Here is an 18,103-nt window from a genome sequence, read left to right as displayed (position 1 = left end):
CTCCATCTATCTAATCCATCTCTATCCATCCATCCTACAATAACACATCTCCATCCATCCAATAATGTCCATCTCCATCTATCTAATCCATCTCTATCCATCCATCCTACAAGAACACATCTCCATCTATCTAATCCATCTCTATCCATCCATCCTACAATAACACATCTCCATCCATCCAATAATGTCCATCTCCATCTATCTAATCCATCTCTATCCATCCATCCTACAATAACACATCTCCATCCATCCAATAATGTCCATCTCCATCTATCTAATCCATCTCTATCCATCCATCCTACAAATAACACATCTCCATCCATCCTATAACGTCTATCTCCATCTATCTATATCCATCTTTATCCATCCATCTAACAATAGCACATCTCCATCTATCTAATCCATCTCTATCCATCCATCCAACAATAACACATCTCCATCTATCTAATCCATCTCTATCCATCCATCCTACAATAACACATCTCCATCCATCCAATAATGTCCATCTCCATCTATCTAATCCATCCCTATCCATCCATCCTACAATAACACATCTCCATCTATCTAATCCATCTCTATCCATCCATCCAACAATAACACATCTCCATCTATCTAATCCATCTCTATCCATCCATCCTACAATAACACATCTCCATCCATCCAATAATGTCCATCTCCATCTATCTAATCCATCTCTATCCATCCATCCTACAATAACACATCTCCATCTATCTAATCCATCTTTATCCATCCATTCAACAATAACACATCTCCATCCATCCAATAATGTCCATCTCCATCTATCTAATCCATCTTTATCCATCCATCCAACAATAACACATCTCCATCCATCCAATAACGTCCATCTCCATCTATCTAATCCATCTTTATCCATCCATCCTACAATAACACATCTCCATCTATCTAATCCATCTCTATCCATCCATCCAACAATAACACATCTCCATCTATCTAATCCATCTTTATCCATCCATCCTACAATAACACATCTCCATCTATCTAATCCATCTCTATCCATCCATCCAACAATAACACATCTCCATCTATCTATATCCATCTTTATCCATCCATCCAACAATAACACATCTCCATCTATCAAATCCATCTTTATCCATCCATCTAACAATAACACATCTCCATCTATCTAATCCATCTCTATCCATCCATCCAACAATAACACATCTCCATCTATCTAATCCACCTCTATCCATTCATCCTACAATAACACATCTCCATCCATCCTATAACGTCCATCTCCATCTATCTAATCCATCTCTATCCATCCATCCTACAATAACACATCTCCATCTATCTAATCCATCTCTATCCATCCATCCAACAATAACACATCTCCATCTATCTAATCCATCTCTATCCATCCATCCTACAATAACACATCTCCATCCATCCAATAATGTCCATCTCCATCTATCTAATCCATCTCTATTCATCCATCCTACAATAACACATGTCCATCTATCTAATGCATCTTTATCCATCCATCCAACAATAACACATCTCCATCCATCCAATAACGTCCATCTCCATCTATCTAATCCATCTCTATCCATCCATCCTACAATAACACATCTCCATCCATCCAATAACGTCCATCTCCATCTATCTAATCCATCTCTATCCATCCATCCTACAATAACACATCTCCATCCATCCAATAACGTCCATCTCCATCTATCTAATCCATCTCTATCCATCCATCCTACAATAACACATCTCCATCCATCCAATAAAGTCCATCTCCATCTATCTAATCCATCTCTATCCATCCATCCTACAATAACACATCTCCATCTATCTAATCCATCTCTATCCATCCAATAATGTCCATCTCCATCTATCTAATCCATCTCTATCCATCCATCCTACAATAACACATCTCCATCCATCCAATAACGTCCATCTCCATCTATCTAATCCATCTCTATACATCCATCCTACAATAACACATCTCCATCCATCCTATAACGTCCATCTCCATCTATCTAATCCATCTCTATCCATCCATCCATCCAAAAACGTCCATCTCCATCTATCTAATCTATCTCTATCCATCCATCCTACAATAACACATCTCCATCTATCTAATCCATCTTTATCCATCCATCCTACAATAACACACCTCCATCCGTCCAATAACGTCCATCTCCATCTATCTAATCCATCTCTATCCATCCATCCTACAAATAACACATCTCCATCCATCCTATAACGTCCATCTCCATCTATCTATATCCATCTTTATCCATCCATCTAACAATAGCACATCTCCATCTATCTAATCCATCTCTATCCATCAATCCAACAATAACACATCTCCATCTATCTAATCCATCTCTATCCATTCATCCTACAATAACACATCTCCATCCATCCTATAACGTCCATCTCCATCTATCTAATCCATCTCTATCCATCCATCCTACAATAACACATCTCCATCTATCTAATCCATCTCTATCCATCCATCCAACAATAACACATCTCCATCTATCTAATCCATCTCTATCCATCCATCCTACAATAACACATCTCCATCCATCCAATAATGTCCATCTCCATCTATCTAATCCATCTCTATCCATCCATCCTACAAGAACACATCTCCATCTATCTAATCCATCTCTATCCATCCATCCAACAATAACACATCTCCATCCATCCAATAATGTCCATCTCCATCTATCTAATCCATCTTTATCCATCCATCCAACAATAACACATCTCCATCTATCTAATCCATCTTTATCCATCCATCCTACAATAACGTCCATCTCCATCTATCTAATCCATCTCTATCCATCCATCTAACAATAACACATCTCCATCTATCTAATCCATCTTTATCCATCCATTCAACAATAACACATCTCCATCCATCCAATAATGTCCATCTCCATCTATCTAATTCATCTTTATCCATCCATCCAACAATAACACATCTCCATCTATCTAATCCATCTTTATCCATCCATCCTACAATAACACATCTCCATCTATCTAATCCATCTTTATCCATCCATCCTACAATAACACATCTCCATCTATCTAATCCATCTCTATCCATCCATCCAACAATAACACATCTCCATCTATCTATATCCATCTTTATCCATCCATCCAACAATAACACATCTCCATCTATCTAATCCATCTTTATCCATCCATCCTACAATAACACATCTCCATCTATCTAATCCATCTCTATCCATCCATCCAACAATAACACATCTCCATCTATCTATATCCATCTTTATCCATCCATCCAACAATAACACATCTCCATCTATCTAATCCATCTTTATCCATCCATCTAACAATAACACATCTCCATCTATCTAATTCATCTCTATCCATCCATCCAACAATAACACATCTCCATCTATCTAATCCATCTCTATCCATCCATCCTACAATATCACATCTCCATCCATCCTATAACGTCCATCTCCATCTATCTAATCCATCTCTATCCATCCATCCTACAATAACACATCTCCATCCATCCTATAACGTCCATCTCCATCTATCTAATCCATCTCTATCCATCCATCCTACAATAACACATCTCCATCCATCCAATAACGTCCATCTCCATCTATCTAATCCATCTCTATCCATCCATCCTACAATAACACATCTCCATCCATCCTATAACGTCCATCTCCATCTATCTAATCCATCTCTATCCATCCATCCTACAATAACACATCTCCATCCATCCAATAACGTCCATCTCCATCTATCTAATCCATCTCTATCCATCCATCCAACAATAACACATCTCCATCTATCTAATCCATCTCTATCCATCCATCCTACAATAACACATCTCCATCCATCCAATAATGTCCATCTCCATCTATCTAATCCATCTCTATCCATCCATCCTACAATAACACATCTCCATCCATCCAATAACGTCCATCTCCATCTATCTAATCCATCTTTATCCATCCATTCAACAATAACACATCTCCATCCATCCAATAATGTCCATCTCCATCTATCTAATCCATCTTTATCCATCCATCCAACAATAACACATGTCCATCTATCTAATCCATCTCTATCCATCCATCCAACAATAACACATCTCCATCCATCCAATAACGTCCATCTCCATCTATCTAATCCATCTCTATCCATCCATCCTACAATAACACATCTCCATCCATCCAATAACGTCCATCTCCATCTATCTAATCCATCTCTATCCATCCATCCTACAATAACACATCTCCATCCATCCAATAAGGTCCATCTCCATCTATCTAATCCATCTCTATCCATCCATCCTACAATAACACATCTCCATCCATCCAATAACGTCCATCTCCATCTATCTAATCCATCTCTATCCATCCATCCTACAATAACACATCTCCATCCATCCAATAATGTCCATCTCCATCTATCTAATCCATCTCTATCCATCCATCCTACAATAACACATCTCCATCCATCCAATAATGTCCATCTCCATCTATCTAATCCATCTCTATCCATCCATCCTACAATAACACATCTCCATCTATCTAATCCATCTCTATCCATCCATCCTACAATAACACATCTCCATCAATCCAATAACGTCCATCTCCATCTGTCTAATCCATCTCTATCCATCCATCCTACAATAACACATCTCCATCTATCTAATCTATCTCTATCCATCCATCCTACAATAACACATCTCCATCCATCCAATAATGTCCATCTACATCTATCTAATCCATCTCTATCCATCCATCCTACAATAACAAATCTCCATCTATCTAATCCATCTCTATCCATCCATCCTACAATAACACATCTCCATCCATCCAATAACGTCCATCTCCATCTATCTAATCCATCTCTATCCATCCATCCTACAATAACACATCTCCATCCATCCAATAACGTCCATCTCCATCTATCTAATCCATCTCTATCCATCCATCCTACAATAACACATCTCCATCTATCTAATCCATCTCTAACCATCCATCCAACAATAACACATCTCCATCCATCCAATAACGTCCATCTCCATCTATCTAATCTACCTTTATCCATCCATCCAACAATAACACATCTCCATCCATCCAATAATGTTTATCTCCATCTATCTAATCCATCTTTATCCATCCATCCAACAATAACACATCTCCATCTATCTAATCCATCTTTATCCATCCATCCAACAATAGCACATCTCCATCCATCCAATACCGTCCATCTCCATCTATCTAATCCATCTCTATCCATCCATCCAACAATAACACATCTCCATCTATCTAATCCATCTCTATCCATCCATCCAACAATAACACATCTCCATCCATCCAATAACGTCCATCTCCATCTATCTAATCCATCTCTATCCATCCATCCTACAATAACACATCTCCATCCATCCAATAATGTCCATCTCCATCTATCTAATCCATCTCTATCCATCCATCCTACAATAACACATCTCCATCTATCTAATCCATCTTTACCCATCCATCCAACAATAACACATCTCCATCCATCCAATATTGTCCATCTCCATCTATCTAATCCATCTCTATCCATCCATCCAACAATAACACATCTCCATCTATCTAATCCATCTTTATCCATCCATCCAACAATAACACATCTCCATCCATCCAATAACGTCCATCTCCATCTATCTAATCCATCTCTATCCATCCATCCTACAATAACACATCTCCATGTATCTAATCCATCTTTACCCATCCATCCAACAATAACACATCTCCATCCATCCAATAATGTCTATCTCCATCTATCTAATCCATCTCTATCCATCCATCCAACAATAACACATCTCCATCCATCCAATAATGTCCATCTCCATCTATCTAATCCATCTCTATCCATTCATCCTACAATAACACATCTCCATCTATCTAATCCATCTCTATCCATCCATCCTACAATAACACATCTCCATCTATCTAATCCATCTTTATCCATCCATCCAACAATAACACATCTCCATCCATCCAATAACGTCCATCTCCATCTATCTAATCCATCTCTATCCATCCATCCAACAATAACACATCTCCATCTATCTAATCCATCTCTATCCATCCATCCAACAATAACACATCTCCATCCATCCAATAATGTCCATCTCCATCTATCTAATCCATCTCTATCCATCCATCCAACAATAACGTGCATCTCCATCTATCTAATCCATCTTTATCCATCCATCCAACAATAACACATCTCCATCCATCCAATAATGTCCATCTCCATCTATCTAATCCATCTTTATCCATCCATCCAACAATAACACATCTCCATCCATCCAATAACGTCCATCTCCATCTATCTAATCCATCTCTATCCATCCATCCTACAATAACACATCTCCATCCATCCAATAACGTCCATCTCCATCTATCTAATCCATCTCTATCCATCCATCCTACAATAACACATCTCCATCCATCCAATAATGTCCATCTCCATCTATCTAATCCATCTCTATCCATCCATCCTACAATAACACATCTCCATCTATCTAATCCATCTCTATCCATCCATCCTACAATATCACATCTCCATCCATCCAATAACGTCCATCTCCATCTATCTAATCCATCTCTATCCATCCATCCTACAATAACACATCTCCATCCATCCAATAATGTCCATCTCCATCTATCTAATCCATCTCTATCCATCCATCCTACAATAACACATCTCCATCCATCCAATAACGTCCATCTCCATCTATCTAATCCATCTCTATCCATCCATCCTACAATAACACATCTCCATCCATCCTATAACGTCCATCTCCATCTATCTAATCCATCTCTATCCATTCATCCTACAATAACACATCTCCATCCATCCAATAACGTCCATCTCCATCTATCTAATCCATCTCTATCCATCCATCCTACAATAACACATCTCCATCCATCCAATAACGTCCATCTCCATCTATCTAATCCATCTCTATCCATCCATCCTACAATAACACATCTCCATCCATCCAATAACGTCCATCTCCATCTATCTAATCCATCTTTATCCATCCATCCTACAATAACACATCTTCATCTATCTAATCCATCTTTATCCATCCATCCTACAATAACACATCTCCACACATCCAATAATGTCCATCTCCATCTATCTAATCCATCTCTATCCATCCATCCTACAATAACACATCTCCATCCATCCAATAACGTCCATCTCCATCTATCTAATCCATCTCTATCCATCCATCCTACAATAACACATCTCCATCCATCCAATAACGTCCATCTCCATCTATCTAATCCATCTCTATCCATCCATCCAACAATAACACATCTCCATCTATCTAATCCATCTCTATCCATCCATCCTACAATAACACATCTCCATCCATCCTATAACGTCCATCTCCATCTATCTAATCCATCTCTATCCATCCATCCTACAATAACACATCTCCATCCATCCAATAACGTCCATCTCCATCTATCTAATCCATCTCTATCCATCCATCCTACAATAACACATCTCCATCCATCCAATAACGTCCATCTCCATCTATCTAATCCATCTCTATCCATCCATCCTACAATAACACATCTCCATCTATCTAATCCATCTCTATCCATCCATCCAACAATAACACATCTCCATCTATCTAATCCATCTCTATCCATCCATCCAACAATAACACATCTCCATCTATCTAATCCATCTCTATCCATCCATCCTACAATACCATATCTCCATCCATCCTATAACGTCCATCTCCATCTATCTAATCCATCTCTATCCATCCATCCAACAATAACACATCTCCATCTATCTAATCCATCTCTATCCATCCATCCTACAATACCATATCTCCATCCATCCTATAACGTCCATCTCCATCTATCTAATCCATCTCTATCCATCCATCCAACAATAACACATCTCCATCTATCTAATCCATCTCTATCCATCCATCCTACAATAACACATCTCCATCCATCCTATAACGTCCATCTCCATCTATCTAATCCATCTCTATCCATCCATCCTACAATAACACATCTCCATCTATCTAATCCATCTCTATCCATCCATCCTACAATAACACATCTCCATCCATCCAATAATGTCCATCTCCATCTATCTAATCCATCTCTATCCATCCATCCTACAATAACACATCTCCATCCATCCAATAACGTCCATCTCCATCTATCTTATCCATCTCTATCCATCCATCCTAAAATAACACATCTCCATCTATCTAATCCATCTCTATCCATCCATCCTACAATAACACATCTCCATCCATCCAATAACGTCCATCTCCATCTATCTAATCCATCTCTATCCATCCATCCAATAACACATCTCCATCTATCTAATCCATCTCTATCCATCCATCCTACAATAACACATCTCCATCCATCCAATACCGTGCATCTCCATCTATCTAATCCATCTCTATCCATCCATCCAACAATAACACATCTCCATCCATCCAATAACGTCCATCTCCATCTATCTAATCCATCTCTATCCATCCATCCAACAATAACACATCTCCATCCATCCAATAATGTCCATCTCCATCTATCTAATCCATCTCTATCCATCCATCCTACAATAACACATCTCCATCCATCCTATAACGTCCATCTCCATCTATCTAATCCATCTCTATCCATCCATCCTACAATAACACATCTCCATCCATCCAATAACGTCCATCTCCATCTATCTAATCCATCTCTATACATCCATCCTACAATAACACATCTCCATCCATCCTATAACGTCCATCTCCATCTATCTAATCCATCTCAATCCATCCATCCAACAATAACACATCTCCATCTATCTAATCCATCTCTATCCATCCATCCATCCAAAAACGTCCATCTCCATCTATCTAATCCATCTCTATCCATCCATCCTACAATAACACATCTCCATCTATCTAATCCATCTCTATCCATCCATCCTACAATCCACCATCTCCATCTATCTAATCCATCTCTATCCATCCATCCTACAATAACACACCTCCATCCATCCAATAACGTCCATCTCCATCTATCTAATCCATCCATCCTACAAATAACACATCTCCATCCATCCTATAACGTCCATCTCCATCTATCTAATCCATCTCTATCCATCCATCCTACAATAACACATCTCCATCCATCCAATAACGTCCATCTCCATCTATCTTATCCATCTCTATCCATCCATCCTAAAATAACACATCTCCATCTATCTAATCCATCTCTATCCATCCATCCTACAATAACACATCTCCATCCATCCAATAACGTCCATCTCCATCTATCTAATCCATCTCTATCCATCCATCCAATAACACATCTCCATCTATCTAATCCATCTCTATCCATCCATCCTACAATAACACATCTCCATCCATCCAATACCGTGCATCTCCATCTATCTAATCCATCTCTATCCATCCATCCAACAATAACACATCTCCATCCATCCAATAACGTCCATCTCCATCTATCTAATCCATCTCTATCCATCCATCCAACAATAACACATCTCCATCCATCCAATAATGTCCATCTCCATCTATCTAATCCATCTCTATCCATCCATCCTACAATAACACATCTCCATCCATCCTATAACGTCCATCTCCATCTATCTAATCCATCTCTATCCATCCATCCTACAATAACACATCTCCATCCATCCAATAACGTCCATCTCCATCTATCTAATCCATCTCTATACATCCATCCTACAATAACACATCTCCATCCATCCTATAACGTCCATCTCCATCTATCTAATCCATCTCAATCCATCCATCCAACAATAACACATCTCCATCTATCTAATCCATCTCTATCCATCCATCCATCCAAAAACGTCCATCTCCATCTATCTAATCCATCTCTATCCATCCATCCTACAATAACACATCTCCATCTATCTAATCCATCTCTATCCATCCATCCTACAATCCACCATCTCCATCTATCTAATCCATCTCTATCCATCCATCCTACAATAACACACCTCCATCCATCCAATAACGTCCATCTCCATCTATCTAATCCATCCATCCTACAAATAACACATCTCCATCCATCCTATAACGTCCATCTCCATCTATCTATATCCATCTTTATCCATCCATCTAACAATAGCACATCTCCATCTATCTAATCCATCTCTATCCATCCATCCAACAATAACACATCTCCATCTATCTAATCCATCTCTATCCATCCATCCTACAATAACACATCTCCATCCATCCAATAATGTCCATCTCCATCTATCTAATCCATCTCTATCCATCCATCCTACAATAACACATCTCCATCTATCTAATCCATATCTATCCATCCATCCTACAATAACACATCTCCATCCATCCAATAATGTCCATCTCCATCTATCTAATCCATCTTTATCCATCCATTTAACAATAACACATCTCCATCTATCTAATCCATCTCTATCCATCCATCCAACAATAACACATCTCCATCTATCTAATCCATCTCTATCCATCCATCCTACAATAACACATCTCCATCCATCCAATAATGTCCATCTCCATCTATCTAATCCATCTTTATCCATCCATTCAACAATAACACATCTCCATCTATCTAATCCATCTCTATCCATCCATCCAACAATAACACATCTCCATCTATCTAATCCATCTCTATCCATCCATCCTACAATAACACATCTCCATCCATCCAATAATGTCCATCTCCATCTATCTAATCCATCTCTATCCATCCATCCTACAATAACACATCTCCATCCATCCAATAATGTCCATCTCCATCTATCTAATCCATCTCTATCCATCCATCCTACAAATAACACATCTCCATCCATCCTATAACGTCTATCTCCATCTATCTATATCCATCTTTATCCATCCATCTAACAATAGCACATCTCCATCTATCTAATCCATCTCTATCCATCCATCCTACAATAACACATCTCCATCCATCCAATAATGTCCATCTCCATCTATCTAATCCATCCCTATCCATCCATCCTACAATAACACATCTCCATCTATCTAATCCATCTCTATCCATCCATCCAACAATAACACATCTCCATCTATCTAATCCATCTCTATCCATCCATCCTACAATAACACATCTCCATCCATCCAATAATGTCCATCTCCATCTATCTAATCCATCTCTATCCATCCATCCTACAATAACACATCTCCATCTATCTAATCCATCTTTATCCATCCATTCAACAATAACACATCTCCATCCATCCAATAATGTCCATCTCCATCTATCTAATCCATCTTTATCCATCCATCCAACAATAACACATCTCCATCTATCTAATCCATCTTTATCCATCCATCCTACAATAACACATCTCCATCTATCTAATCCATCTCTATCCATCCATCCAACAATAACACATCTCCATCTATCTAATCCATCTTTATCCATCCATCCTACAATAACACATCTCCATCTATCTAATCCATCTCTATCCATCCATCCAACAATAACACATCTCCATCTATCTATATCCATCTTTATCCATCCATCCAACAATAACACATCTCCATCTATCAAATCCATCTTTATCCATCCATCTAACAATAACACATCTCCATCTATCTAATCCATCTCTATCCATCCATCCAACAATAACACATCTCCATCTATCTAATCCATCTCTATCCATTCATCCTACAATAACACATCTCCATCCATCCTATAACGTCCATCTCCATCTATCTAATCCATCTCTATCCATCCATCCTACAATAACACATCTCCATCTATCTAATCCACCTCTATCCATTCATCCTACAATAACACATCTCCATCCATCCTATAACGTCCATCTCCATCTATCTAATCCATCTCTATCCATCCATCCTACAATAACACATCTCCATCTATCTAATCCATCTCTATCCATCCATCCAACAATAACACATCTCCATCTATCTAATCCATCTCTATCCATCCATCCTACAATAACACATCTCCATCCATCCAATAATGTCCATCTCCATCTATCTAATCCATCTCTATTCATCCATCCTACAATAACACATGTCCATCTATCTAATGCATCTTTATCCATCCATCCAACAATAACACATCTCCATCCATCCAATAACGTCCATCTCCATCTATCTAATCCATCTCTATCCATCCATCCTACAATAACACATCTCCATCCATCCAATAACGTCCATCTCCATCTATCTAATCCATCTCTATCCATCCATCCTACAATAACACATCTCCATCCATCCAATAACGTCCATCTCCATCTATCTAATCCATCTCTATCCATCCATCCTACAATAACACATCTCCATCCATCCAATAACGTCCATCTCCATCTATCTAATCCATCTCTATCCATCCATCCTACAATAACACATCTCCATCTATCTAATCCATCTCTATCCATCCAATAATGTCCATCTCCATCTATCTAATCCATCTCTATCCATCCATCCTACAATAACACATCTCCATCCATCCAATAACGTCCATCTCCATCTATCTAATCCATCTCTATACATCCATCCTACAATAACACATCTCCATCCATCCTATAACGTCCATCTCCATCTATCTAATCCATCTCTATCCATCCATCCATCCAAAAACGTCCATCTCCATCTATCTAATCCATCTCTATCCATCCATCCTACAATAACACATCTCCATCTATCTAATCCATCTTTATCCATCCATCCTACAATAACACACCTCCATCCGTCCAATAACGTCCATATCCATCTATCTAATCCATCTCTATCCATCCATCCTACAAATAACACATCTCCATCCATCCTATAACGTCCATCTCCATCTATCTATATCCATCTTTATCCATCCATCTAACAATAGCACATCTCCATCTATCTAATCCATCTCTATCCATCAATCCAACAATAACACATCTCCATCTATCTAATCCATCTCTATCCATTCATCCTACAATAACACATCTCCATCCATCCTATAACGTCCATCTCCATCTATCTAATCCATCTCTATCCATCCATCCTACAATAACACATCTCCATCTATCTAATCCATCTCTATCCATCCATCCAACAATAACACATCTCCATCTATCTAATCCATCTCTATCCATCCATCCTACAATAACACATCTCCATCCATCCAATAATGTCCATCTCCATCTATCTAATCCATCTCTATCCATCCATCCTACAAGAACACATCTCCATCTATCTAATCCATCTCTATCCATCCATCCTACAATAACACATCTCCATCCATCCAATAATGTCCATCTCCATCTATCTAATCCATCTCTATCCATCCATCCTACAATAACACATCTCCATCCATCCAATAATGTCCATCTCCATCTATCTAATCCATCTCTATCCATCCATCCTACAAATAACACATCTCCATCCATCCTATAACGTCTATCTCCATCTATCTATATCCATCTTTATCCATCCATCTAACAATAGCACATCTCCATCTATCTAATCCATCTCTATCCATCCATCCAACAATAACACATCTCCATCTATCTAATCCATCTCTATCCATCCATCCTACAATAACACATCTCCATCCATCCAATAATGTCCATCTCCATCTATCTAATCCATCCCTATCCATCCATCCTACAATAACACATCTCCATCTATCTAATCCATCTCTATCCATCCATCCAACAATAACACATCTCCATCTATCTAATCCATCTCTATCCATCCATCCTACAATAACACATCTCCATCCATCCAATAATGTCCATCTCCATCTATCTAATCCATCTCTATCCATCCATCCTACAATAACACATCTCCATCTATCTAATCCATCTTTATCCATCCATTCAACAATAACACATCTCCATCCATCCAATAATGTCCATCTCCATCTATCTAATCCATCTTTATCCATCCATCCAACAATAACACATCTCCATCCATCCAATAACGTCCATCTCCATCTATCTAATCCATCTTTATCCATCCATCCTACAATAACACATCTCCATCTATCTAATCCATCTCTATCCATCCATCCAACAATAACACATCTCCATCTATCTAATCCATCTTTATCCATCCATCCTACAATAACACATCTCCATCTATCTAATCCATCTCTATCCATCCATCCAACAATAACACATCTCCATCTATCTATATCCATCTTTATCCATCCATCCAACAATAACACATCTCCATCTATCAAATCCATCTTTATCCATCCATCTAACAATAACACATCTCCATCTATCTAATCCATCTCTATCCATCCATCCAACAATAACACATCTCCATCTATCTAATCCACCTCTATCCATTCATCCTACAATAACACATCTCCATCCATCCTATAACGTCCATCTCCATCTATCTAATCCATCTCTATCCATCCATCCTACAATAACACATCTCCATCTATCTAATCCATCTCTATCCATCCATCCAACAATAACACATCTCCATCTATCTAATCCATCTCTATCCATCCATCCTACAATAACACATCTCCATCCATCCAATAATGTCCATCTCCATCTATCTAATCCATCTCTATTCATCCATCCTACAATAACACATGTCCATCTATCTAATGCATCTTTATCCATCCATCCAACAATAACACATCTCCATCCATCCAATAACGTCCATCTCCATCTATCTAATCCATCTCTATCCATCCATCCTACAATAACACATCTCCATCCATCCAATAACGTCCATCTCCATCTATCTAATCCATCTCTATCCATCCATCCTACAATAACACATCTCCATCCATCCAATAACGTCCATCTCCATCTATCTAATCCATCTCTATCCATCCATCCTACAATAACACATCTCCATCCATCCAATAAAGTCCATCTCCATCTATCTAATCCATCTCTATCCATCCATCCTACAATAACACATCTCCATCTATCTAATCCATCTCTATCCATCCAATAATGTCCATCTCCATCTATCTAATCCATCTCTATCCATCCATCCTACAATAACACATCTCCATCCATCCAATAACGTCCATCTCCATCTATCTAATCCATCTCTATACATCCATCCTACAATAACACATCTCCATCCATCCTATAACGTCCATCTCCATCTATCTAATCCATCTCTATCCATCCATCCATCCAAAAACGTCCATCTCCATCTATCTAATCTATCTCTATCCATCCATCCTACAATAACACATCTCCATCTATCTAATCCATCTTTATCCATCCATCCTACAATAACACACCTCCATCCGTCCAATAACGTCCATCTCCATCTATCTAATCCATCTCTATCCATCCATCCTACAAATAACACATCTCCATCCATCCTATAACGTCCATCTCCATCTATCTATATCCATCTTTATCCATCCATCTAACAATAGCACATCTCCATCTATCTAATCCATCTCTATCCATCAATCCAACAATAACACATCTCCATCTATCTAATCCATCTCTATCCATTCATCCTACAATAACACATCTCCATCCATCCTATAACGTCCATCTCCATCTATCTAATCCATCTCTATCCATCCATCCTACAATAACACATCTCCATCTATCTAATCCATCTCTATCCATCCATCCAACAATAACACATCTCCATCTATCTAATCCATCTCTATCCATCCATCCTACAATAACACATCTCCATCCATCCAATAATGTCCATCTCCATCTATCTAATCCATCTCTATCCATCCATCCTACAAGAACACATCTCCATCTATCTAATCCATCTCTATCCATCCATCCAACAATAACACATCTCCATCCATCCAATAATGTCCATCTCCATCTATCTAATCCATCTTTATCCATCCATCCAACAATAACACATCTCCATCTATCTAATCCATCTTTATCCATCCATCCTACAATAACGTCCATCTCCATCTATCTAATCCATCTCTATCCATCCATCTAACAATAACACATCTCCATCTATCTAATCCATCTTTATCCATCCATTCAACAATAACACATCTCCATCCATCCAATAATGTCCATCTCCATCTATCTAATTCATCTTTATCCATCCATCCAACAATAACACATCTCCATCTATCTAATCCATCTTTATCCATCCATCCTACAATAACACATCTCCATCTATCTAATCCATCTTTATCCATCCATCCTACAATAACACATCTCCATCTATCTAATCCATCTCTATCCATCCATCCAACAATAACACATCTCCATCTATCTATATCCATCTTTATCCATCCATCCAACAATAACACATCTCCATCTATCTAATCCATCTTTATCCATCCATCCTACAATAACACATCTCCATCTATCTAATCCATCTCTATCCATCCATCCAACAATAACACATCTCCATCTATCTATATCCATCTTTATCCATCCATCCAACAATAACACATCTCCATCTATCTAATCCATCTTTATCCATCCATCTAACAATAACACATCTCCATCTATCTAATTCATCTCTATCCATCCATCCAACAATAACACATCTCCATCTATCTAATCCATCTCTATCCATCCATCCTACAATATCACATCTCCATCCATCCTATAACGTCCATCTCCATCTATCTAATCCATCTCTATCCATCCATCCTACAATAACACATCTCCATCCATCCTATAACGTCCATCTCCATCTATCTAATCCATCTCTATCCATCCATCCTACAATAACACATCTCCATCCATCCAATAACGTCCATCTCCATCTATCTAATCCATCTCTATCCATCCATCCTACAATAACACATCTCCATCCATCCTATAACGTCCATCTCCATCTATCTAATCCATCTCTATCCATCCATCCTACAATAACACATCTCCATCCATCCAATAACGTCCATCTCCATCTATCTAATCCATCTCTATCCATCCATCCAACAATAACACATCTCCATCTATCTAATCCATCTCTATCCATCCATCCTACAATAACACATCTCCATCCATCCAATAATGTCCATCTCCATCTATCTAATCCATCTCTATCCATCCATCCTACAATAACACATCTCCATCCATCCAATAACGTCCATCTCCATCTATCTAATCCATCTTTATCCATCCATTCAACAATAACACATCTCCATCCATCCAATAATGTCCATCTCCATCTATCTAATCCATCTTTATCCATCCATCCAACAATAACACATGTCCATCTATCTAATCCATCTCTATCCATCCATCCAACAATAACACATCTCCATCCATCCAATAACGTCCATCTCCATCTATCTAATCCATCTCTATCCATCCATCCTACAATAACACATCTCCATCCATCCAATAACGTCCATCTCCATCTATCTAATCCATCTCTATCCATCCATCCTACAATAACACATCTCCATCCATCCAATAAGGTCCATCTCCATCTATCTAATCCATCTCTATCCATCCATCCTACAATAACACATCTCCATCCATCCAATAACGTCCATCTCCATCTATCTAATCCATCTCTATCCATCCATCCTACAATAACACATCTCCATCCATCCAATAATGTCCATCTCCATCTATCTAATCCATCTCTATCCATCCATCCTACAATAACACATCTCCATCCATCCAATAATGTCCATCTCCATCTATCTAATCCATCTCTATCCATCCATCCTACAATAACACATCTCCATCTATCTAATCCATCTCTATCCATCCATCCTACAATAACACATCTCCATCAATCCAATAACGTCCATCTCCATCTGTCTAATCCATCTCTATCCATCCATCCTACAATAACACATCTCCATCTATCTAATCTATCTCTATCCATCCATCCTACAATAACACATCTCCATCCATCCAATAATGTCCATCTACATCTATCTAATCCATCTCTATCCATCCATCCTACAATAACAAATCTCCATCTATCTAATCCATCTCTATCCATCCATCCTACAATAACACATCTCCATCCATCCAATAACGTCCATCTCCATCTATCTAATCCATCTCTATCCATCCATCCTACAATAACACATCTCCA

At 38.4% G+C, this 18,103-nt stretch overlaps 1 protein-coding gene across 1 annotated transcript in view; it reads left to right on the top strand.

The window, feature by feature from the left end:
* slc6a18 (solute carrier family 6 member 18) overlaps positions 1 to 18,103 on the top strand; it is a 41,137-nt gene that overhangs the window by 19,926 nt on the left and 3,108 nt on the right. The window lies entirely within an intron of this gene.

Source organism: Trichomycterus rosablanca, chromosome 1 (assembly GCF_030014385.1).
Source record: "Trichomycterus rosablanca isolate fTriRos1 chromosome 1, fTriRos1.hap1, whole genome shotgun sequence".
In the NCBI taxonomy this organism is placed as follows: Eukaryota; Metazoa; Chordata; class Actinopteri; order Siluriformes; family Trichomycteridae; genus Trichomycterus; species Trichomycterus rosablanca.
This window is presented reverse-complemented; position numbering and strand designations above follow the sequence as displayed.